Source organism: Mus musculus, chromosome 5 (assembly GCF_000001635.26).
Source record: "Mus musculus strain C57BL/6J chromosome 5, GRCm38.p6 C57BL/6J".
In the NCBI taxonomy this organism is placed as follows: domain Eukaryota; kingdom Metazoa; phylum Chordata; class Mammalia; order Rodentia; family Muridae; genus Mus; species Mus musculus.
The window spans coordinates 62,515,189-62,525,115 of record NC_000071.6 but is presented as its reverse complement, the minus strand read 5'-3'; the positions used below and the strand labels follow the sequence as shown (position 1 = coordinate 62,525,115).

At 40.3% G+C, this 9,927-nt stretch overlaps 1 non-coding gene across 1 annotated transcript; it reads left to right on the top strand.

Moving 5' to 3' along the window:
* Positions 1-1,576: 1,576 nt before the first annotated feature.
* Gm24079 lies at positions 1,577-1,708 on the top strand. The gene has a single exon (XR_003956098.1). It is a non-coding gene; the product is annotated as a small nucleolar RNA SNORA17 (small nucleolar RNA).
* Positions 1,709-9,927: the final 8,219 nt, after the last annotated feature.

The following is a 9,927-nucleotide window of genomic DNA, read 5'->3' as shown; positions in this document are numbered from 1 at the left end:
ACTGTTAAGAGCTTGTTCTTCATGTGACTCTGTTAGCCTCTATAAGCAGACCTGGAGGGTAGCACTCTCCTTAGTTTCAGTGGGCAGAGTATTCTCTGCAGGTAAGCTCTCTTCTTGCAGGGCAGGTACCCAGATATCTGGTGTTCGAACCAGACTCCTGGCAGAAGTTGTGTTCCACTCACTAGAGGTCTTAGGATCTCCTGTGGAATCCTGTGTGGGCCCTTGCGGGTGTCAGGCGACTCCGCTGGCAAGGTAGCCCGGGGCTCGAGTGGAGCGGAAGGGGTTTGTGCCCCAGATCAAGCCCGGGTAGCCTGCTTCCCTATGTACAGCAGTCTCAGGTTCCGCGCGATTGGATTGGGGCAGGCGCTATGTTCCACTCACCAGAGGTCTTAGGATCCTGTGGGGAGTCCTGTGTGGGCCCTTGTGGGTGTTGGGCAAGACTCTGCTGGCAAGGTAGCCCGGGGCTCGAGTCGAGCGGAAGGGACTTGTCATATATGATTTTTAACACACACACAAACACACACACACACACACACACACACACACACATATATATATATACATATATATATATGTATATATATATGATGACATGCAGTATATATGTGTGTGTGTGTGTGTGTGTGTGTGTGTGTGTGTGTGTGTGTAGTATGGAAATTGCTTCCAGGTCCATGCTAAGCAAAACAATGCAAGATTATGGTAAGCACAAAAATAATATTGTAATCATGAGGCATGGTAAACAGGTGATCTCTGACACTATGTTCTTTTTAAATAAAATTTTATAAATAAAAATTACAAAAATATAATTACCCAGTATATATATATATATATATATATATATATATATATATATATATATATATATATATTTATATATATATATATGCATACTTTGAGGTGTGTACCTTTCAGCTCTATTGCAATCCAGTGCAATTAGGCAATGTGTGCCCTGTTCTTGGCTACAACATCATGAGGCTGAGAATGACAGCATTTGAGAATACAGTTCACAGTTTAAATCCATTTCTGTAGAAAAAAAAAAAAACCTAGGACTTTCAAAAAAATGAAGAAAAATCCTGTATATTAAAGTAATGTGATTTTTAACCACATATAAATACATGTATACTTCATATATAGGATTATCTAGGTCAACATTTTAACTGTGGTCTAATCATAATGATAAAAAAGGTAAAGTTCTTGTCTAAGTTTATTTCTATTGAAATATCACAGCTAGTATGAGAAGAAACATTTATTGTATGTGAATCTCTTAAAATTAAACCTTTGTCTTTCAATGTCTATGAAGTTTACCCTTCCAGAGTACTGTTTTCAGTATCTACCAGAAGTGACCATCATAGCTTGCTCTCAGCAGTGGATAACTAGCCACTTCCCAAGTCACCTATATTCTCTTGGGTTTTTACTTTTTCTGTCAATATCTTTGTCCTCCTAAAGCAAAGCTTTCTACAGTTCTCCATTTCCACCATGGATGTCTGAATGTTACATCTGTATGGCAGCATGAAAATACAAAGAGTTATGGTCCACCAGATCAAAGACAGATTGGAGTCATTAGAATAATATTTCACCTGCCCCTAGAAACATTGGAGGTGTGGCTGTTGTATCACAAATACATCAGTGGCTGGCAGAGAGGAGAGAGTATTTGTCTACATACAATGATCTGACCTATGAACATCTGAATAATTAGAAGTCTAACATTCCCTGAAAAAAGCCAGACTGAGGCAACCATCAATCTGGCATCAGGCAGGCATGAACAGGCTCCCAGTATGGGGAGTAAGCCAATGACTAGAAGAAAACTGACTGGCCTGAGCCAGGCTGAAAAGAACCAGACAACCCTTCTGATGGGTCACTCAAGCAGGGAGTAAGCCTGAAGCAACCAGCACCATGGAACCTGGACAGGAGTTAGCTTGAGATGACCACCAGTCTGACACCATACAGGACTGTGGAGGATGGTCACTCTCCATTTCCAGTGTTATAGTACATGAACAGGGCAAAGCACTCCTGAAACCACTCCTGAGATAACCTCAGAGACTTAAAGACACCAGGGGCCACTAAGAGGAGCAGGTAAGTGGTGGAGAAATAGAAGAGGAGGAGAAACAGAAGAATAGACACAACAAAGAGAGGGAGAGCTGGAGACTCAAGGAATAGCCTGATGTGAATAGCCAGCTGGTGATACCACTGGGGACCATGGTGGAGTCCTGTGCTGTCCTGTGCTGCTATGGGGCTTGCTACGTCTGAGTCCTTGGCCTAGCAGCAGCAGTGGTCTGTTACAAGAGGATGTCCCTGCTCTGGACTGTCTACTGGGGACGTGTTGATGTCTCAGGGCTGTAAAGAATTGGACCAACTCCTCACCTGGCCATGGTGAGAGAGCTGATCTTGGGGACTGACAGCAGGAACATTCTCCCTGCCCTAGCTAGCTGCAGTACTCTGAAGAGCAAGTGAGCTGGCCCCGAGGATAAGAGCTTTGGACATCTGGTCCTCCCACTCATCTTGCATATGGTACCATGGTCAAGGGAGAGGTACCTACTGCAGTAGTTATAAGACCTGGGTTCATAAAAGCAGGAGAGCTGTCCCTGCCTCTCATCAGCTGCACATTAGGGAAAGTAGACCTTGTATCTCAGCTGGGCAGCCCAGCACAGCTAACCTTGGTCACGGGGAAGAGGGCAAGCTGGCCTGAGGGTATGAACGTAGGAGTACTTACCCCACCAGCCACTTGTCTATCCTGATGGGATATGGGCAAAGGAGAGATGCCCAACCTTGGACCTTGACACGTAAGGCAGGTGAGAGAGATGCCTGCAAAGTCATCAGAAGAGGAGGGCTGTCTGCATTTCACCTTCTGCAGCACTCTGAAGAGCAGGCCCTGCACATCACCTGGACGGCAAGGTAGAGTTGGGCCCTGGATATAGGGGTTGTAATATGAGGAAGCCAGCCCCGCTTCCTGTCTGCTGGGTGGTGGTACGGAGGACAGAGAGATGACTTCCTCCCCTCGTCGTCCCTCACCATCTACGGCTGGCTGGAGAGTTGGCTCCAAAGTCATGAAAGTAGGAGAATTGGTCATGTCTCTCATCAGCTGCAACACTCTGGAGAGTGGGCCGTGCACCTCACCTGGGGAACAGGATAGAGCGGGGGTTAGTTCCAGGGGTGTTGCTGGTGAGCTGGCCCTGAGGAGCCAGCAGTAGAGCTGGCAGGCTGAGCAGCTCAGATGTCTCTCAGGCCCAAATTGAGGGCTTTATATTGGCCGACCCCAACATCCACCCCATCGATTAACTGCTTGAGTGCATGGGAGGCTGTTGATACAGAGCCCAAGCTGCAAGATCTCCATGATACAGGGCAATGGCAGGATATCCAAGAGGAGTCACAGTGAGGATCCAGTATTGATAGAGTGGCAAAGTCAAAGGGCTTATACCAGACCAACGCGTCATTGCAATGAGCATCTGTAAGCAACACAATGTGGACAAAAGGTTTACTGTGGGACACCCTGGGACACACCACAGCTTCCACAAGGTGAGTTTTTTTTTTTTTTTTCTGGGTGGAGTTTTAAGGGTAGAGGGCAGGTCTGAGGGCTTGATGGCTAGGATTGCAGTGGGTGCATGATGTGAAATTCTCGAAGAAATTATAAACAAGGAAACAAACAAAAAAAATAAACAAGAAACAAAAAAGAAATACAAATGAACATTTTAGTTTCAAAAATACACAAAGTACCTAAAAATCAGCTATTATACTACCTATGATTATTAAAAAAGAAAAAGTAATAATACTTTATTGTAGTTTTCCTTAGGGGAATTAGTCTACAATGTGTCCTATTGTCTTTTAAAAGTCCCTAGGACAGAATTGCAACAGTCTCATTTACATATTCTATTTTGGTTTCCTTTTTTCCCCCCTGTCTCAAATCTCCAGTTGACCTGAAGTAATCTATCTCCCCTTCTTCCTCTTTTTAAAACAAATAAACAAGAAAACAACAAACAGGCACACAAACTCTTAGAATTTGCTTAAGGTAAATCTGAAAAATTTGTCTTTTTTAAGGTTTTAAAATTAACCAGACAGATAAATGTATGCAAATAGTAGCAGATTTACTTATTATTAATTTGTTTTTGAGATATAACTTGTTTAATAAGAATTTATTTTATACAAGTCATGATCTTTTTTGTGACACTGAATATTTACAGGTAGATGTTAGTAAACATTGTGTTTATACGTAAGGATGCTGGGTCACAAACTGATGCAGAGGCTTTCTCAAAATCAGATGCTGTACTGTATTCATAAGTAAATGTAATTACATAAGCATCAGAATACATTTGGAAGACAATATTTTGGAAACCGAGTTGTATTCTTTTGTACAACTGATGCAATTTTGTGCAGTAATTGTGTGATGAACATGGTTACAGCATTGATCAAGAAGGATAACTTTCCATAGGAATACTGTCAAGAATTTTACAAATGCTGGCTGGGAAGAACTAGTTTACATAATTCAGATTTCTAGAAAGCATAATTGGGGCACGAGTTATTGCAATTCATTCCCTCTAAATAGAATTCCTCATTTTTCAGTTCCTCAATTCCCTGATTTTTCTTACTTCTTCCTCGCTTGTTTTTATTCTCCCTCTACCTCATTCTATGTCTTCATATTCTCCTGCTTCTCTCATTTCTGCTTTCCCTGTGCAGGGAATGGCCCCTTTCCCTACATTCCTCGTCTTCACTCCCTGCCGTCCTTCCTTTTTCCTTATTATCTTCTTTCTCCTTTTTCTTATTCTTGACAGAGTTCTACAGTTTTAAAGTTTAGAATTCAGTGATCAATTAAAACTAAAAAACAATTAGGCATTAGTTAGCATTGATTACTGTGCAGATGAGCCTGATATATGTGCTGGATGTCATTGACTAATGGGCCTGGCTTGTTTTCTTTCCTCACTCTATCCACAGTAAGAACAGAGGAAATGTATCTTTAACTACAAGAGAATCACATAAGCAGAAAACAATGAAATGGCCAAGTGTAGATAAACACTGCACATTTTTAAATATTACATTTTCAAAAACAGCGGGAGAGATGCTGTAAATACTGAAAAGTCAAATGGTAATATAAACCAAGAAAATGTAAGGCATTAGGAAGAAGTGTGAAGACACTGCAGGCTGTGAATATCTATTCTTGAAACAGCAGTTCCGAAACTTTGGTTAGTACAGTATTTAATGAGACACTATTACTTAGAAACAAGTAGTTATTTAAATATAATCAATACAATTTGATGAGAAGGATTTCAAAGAAAATATGCTTTCTTCTATTTAAAATGTGTGTACTTCTAAGAAGACCAACAGTGTCAAGTAACCTGGACCCTGGTGGCTCCCAAAGGAGACCAAAGAGCTTACCTGATCTAAACCTAGGCCCCCTGCACGCATGTACCAGATGTATCATTTGGTCTTCATGCTGGTCCCCCAACAACTGGAAGGAGGGTTGTCCCTGAAACTGTTGTCTCCCTGTGGATCCTGTTTCCCTACTTGAGGCGCCTTGTCTGACCTCAGTAGGAGATGTGCCTAGTTCTGCAGTGACTTGATTTGCCAGGGTGGGTTGGTACCCAGAGGGGCCTTCTCCTTATCAGAGGAGAAAGAGAGGGGATATGGGGGAGGAGCTTTGTGAGGGGGAGACTGGAAGAAGGGATGGAGGAATGGGGCTGCAATCAGGATGTAAAATGAAAGAGTGAATGAATGAATGAATGAATGAATGAATGATTAATTAAAAAAGAGACATGTTTCAGACTTGACATATTCATCATATAATTTCAAGAATTTTGAAATTGGTTGTCAATCTAGTCTTTGCTAATTTGAATGTATTAGGAAGTTTCTCTTCATATTTATCACAATTTAGAGGCATTTTATATAGTAAGAAGTTTTCAAAAAATGGAGTTTTATGAAGCAATTTTATGTCAATAAATACTTTTGTCAACTCTAGATCAGTTTATGGTCATCCCTTTATTTTCAAAGAATGATCCTATATAATATTCAATCTAGAGAGATCAAAAGTATATCCTGTCTTTCAAACTTGTTTTTTTTTTTTTTTTTTTTTTTCTGTTTCACAATAAGCACACAAATAAGTTTTATCTGGGACTCACGGAAGACACATAGCCATGGTTAGGCCACACCAAACTTTCCAAAGGTCTTCAGAAATGGACTGGGTGACTTGAACTAGAACGTCTAATAAACAGAACAGGGAAAAATCTTGCACTATGAAACCCAGTGTGCTTACTGCCCCAGAAAATCTGATTTTAGGGGCATTCTAGTTGAATCTTGACTCATGAGAAAACAGTATCTATTCAAATATACATACTCGTGTGTGTGTGTATGTGTGTGTGTGTGTGTGTGTGTGTGTGCATGTGTGTGTATGTGTGTGTGTGAGAGAGAGAGACAACCAGGTCCACACATGTGTGCTACACATGTATAGAGATATGGTTAGTCTTTTTCATTTGGAGGTTTGCTTCCTGGACAGTCTTCTGTATGTTTAGCTTGTTAGTCGTCCAAAGAAATTCCCAGCTAACTTTCCCCATACGCTTTCACCACCCCACCCTTTCATTCTCCTCAGAATGACTGTCTCCAAGGACAATAATAGGTTTCATTCATATTTTTTAAACTTCAAACTATCGATGTGTGCACCTTTGATGAATTTTTGTGTTAGACTTAATTTGTCCTTGTATATTACGAAGCATCTTAAGACAATGTTATTCCCATGGTTGACACGTGGGATATGGGTTTCTATGACAAATAAGCAACAGGTTAGATATATGTGTCATATGCATCCAGGTAACTAGAGGTGTCCTAGTTTTCACTCTGGGTTTGAGTTTCTGTGGACTGATGGCAAAGCTCTGCAGTTCTCAAGTCTAGTGCTGATTCACTTGGAAAACTATGGTATGGAGTTAGCTTCTAGGCCCCATTGCAGCCAGGAATTCCTATGAATTTTTAAGTCAGGGACAGTCAGATAATGGAAGTAAAAGAAAGAAGAGAGGTTGTCACTACAAACATGGTGGAATCCTGAGAAACAAATCCTGCCTGTTCAATGGAACGAATTCCCATTCATGCCAAACAATGTCTGTGGTCTTCATGAGAAGCATAACAAGTTCTATTGATTTATTGCTTTGTTTTACTTGTTTTCAAGAAGTGCTCTGTTTTCAAAAAAGTGTTTTATGTATTTTTATTTAATGTCTTATATACTGAGGGAAAAATAAGTTTATTGGTGCGGATCTGACTTTGAAAGGCATCCTCTGAAATTGCTAGGTTCTTGTATCCCGGGACAGATAAACATACTAGGGGGTACATGGTTAGAAAGAGAAATAGCAACAGTTTATTATGAAAGTGTGAGAATATGAATGGACTAGTGAGCCAAGAAATGGTGTACACCCCAAGCTGCTATGCTGAAACACTCATAACCCGGAATACCTCATTTACCTAGTATTCCTCTCTCATGTTACTGTACTGAAGGCTTTTCTCCTGCCTGCTGCTTATTTTATTTTTTTATTTTTTTTCATTTTTTATTAGCTGTTTAGCTCATTTACATTTCCAATGCTATACCAAAAGTCCCCCATACCCACCCACCCCCACTCCCCTACCCACCCACTCCCCCTTTTTGGCCCTGGCGTTCCCCTGTACTGGGGCATATAAAGTTTGCGTGTCCAATGGGCCTCTCTTTCCAGTGATGGCTGACTAGGCCATCTAATCGGGGAAGAAGTTTGAGTCCTCTGCTATCTGGCGTCTTTTGAATGTTATTGGTCTACTGCTTCTTTATCTAGCCCTTAATTTCCTGCCACAGCAAAAAGAATACAATATTCATTACCTTTATCAAGTACTATAACTGGTAACAATTTGTTTACAGAAAAAAATCCTTAAATTAAATAAAGGAGTTAGTAAATAATATAAAGCTAGCAATACCTTTGATAACTTCTCTGGCTCTATGAATCAATGCACAACCTTTGTTGAACTATCAATTTCCCATTTACAGCAAGATCATTAAGAGTGAAATAGTTAACTTTCACTTTTTGTTTTTCAAAAATACACTTCTAAAATTGATGCACTTAGGTATGTATCATGGAAATCTACATATTTCATTGTATTGTTAGACTTATCTATTTTTTGTAATAAACAATGTAATGTTACATTTGCTGGCTCATATTTGTCTACCCATATTAAGGAGACACTTAGCTTCCTAAGAAATAAGTAAGGATTGATGGTTGTAAGTTTTTAAGGCCATGAAAGTTATCCAAATGTTGCCAGGAAAATGTGAGAATGTCAATGGCATCAACCATAATTTTTGGAATATATCTCTGGTCTGATGGGCTGCAGTATAAGGTGCAGTATCTTTATGGCCATCAATTAATAAGATAGGCAAGCAACATCCCCTTGTCCATCCCTTTTCATTAGGAAAACAACCTATGTGTGGATAATTAGTAGCACAGTGCTTTCTGTTTACAGCAGCAATGAACAAGGCCAGTTTAAGCCAAGAGTTTATGAGCAAGAGTCTGTTTTTGAAGAAATAGTTTAGGAATAAAGAAACAATTTATCATCTCATGTGCATTCATCTTGGGCACATATATTCTTAAAAATTTAGGATGACCAGCTCATGTACAAGTGTCTTAATCTAAGTTATATAATAACCTATCTGTCAATCAATGTAAGGATCCTTTATATTCTGGCCTCTATGAATTAGCCTCTTCCTCTGTCTGCACTCATGAAATGAAGTCCAAAGGAGTTCTCAGGATACCTGAGTCACATGGTCACTCAAATAAGTTCCATTATGCTGAATATATTCTTTGTTTTACTGTATCATTTAATAAATCCATACTTTGTTGCTCAAGAGCAGTGGAGATCAACTCTTGTCTAGTTGAGGTGGGAGCTCAGAGCAACAGCTTGGAAAACATACTTTAGTTCTAGTTGCTGGTTCTCTGTTATCTCCTAAGTGATGATGTCTGCCTAAAGCAGCGGCTCTCAACCTTCCTAACACTGCAACCCTCATTTATTCATTTGTGGTGATGCCAACCATAAACTTATTTCCACTGATGCTTTGTAACTTGTACCTCATTACTATTATGAATCATAATGTAAATATCTGTGTCTCCTGATGGTCCTGTGTGACTCCTGTAAAAGGCTCTTTCTGGTCACAAAGAGTCTGTGACTCAAGAGTTGAGAACCGCTTGCTTAGAGACTCTATATGTGTATGTAGCTAAAGCTCAGGGGACACCTGTACACCTCATGCTGGGCCTAGTGGATTGGCCAGCTTAATCTCTACCTCAGGCCTCATCCAATTCCTTCCAGAAGTCATTTAGAAAAGCCTTCAGACTAACACTTTGACAATATATCACTTCTGTGGACCACCTCTACTGTGCAGTAGCTCTCTGTTTATTCTTTTCATTCGACTATAACAAATAACTTATTCCTGAAACTCGTCCTCTGTGGTCAAATCAGTAACAAGAACTAAGAGCTACTGTTTCAGCGTAGCTTTAGAAGTGAAGGAGTTTCTGAGACCCTGGATCCCAGGTCCATGGTATTCAAGGCTAAGAAAGGCTCAGATACTCTTAAAGATATCCCAATATTCCAGTATCTCTACCACTCGATGCTTTATTTCATTTTGTTTTCAAGACACAAAGAATCTGGACAATGCATCATTGGCCAATATGAGATGGCCTCTGGAAATATTATCAAGGTAAATTAAGTGCCCGGGATTGGACAGTTTATACCATGCACACTCACTGTCTTCTCACACAATCTGTACTGAATAGACAGTGAAGTCTGCTGGTAAGGCAAGACACCAACCCAGCTTCTGGACTCCTCCCCCACCCTGGCATCATAAACAAACGATTTTAAATAGCTAACTTCTCTTCCTCGAGGGCAAAGTGGAAATAGGAACAAGTCATTTATTTCAAAGAGAGGGAAATGATTTTGTATTATGGC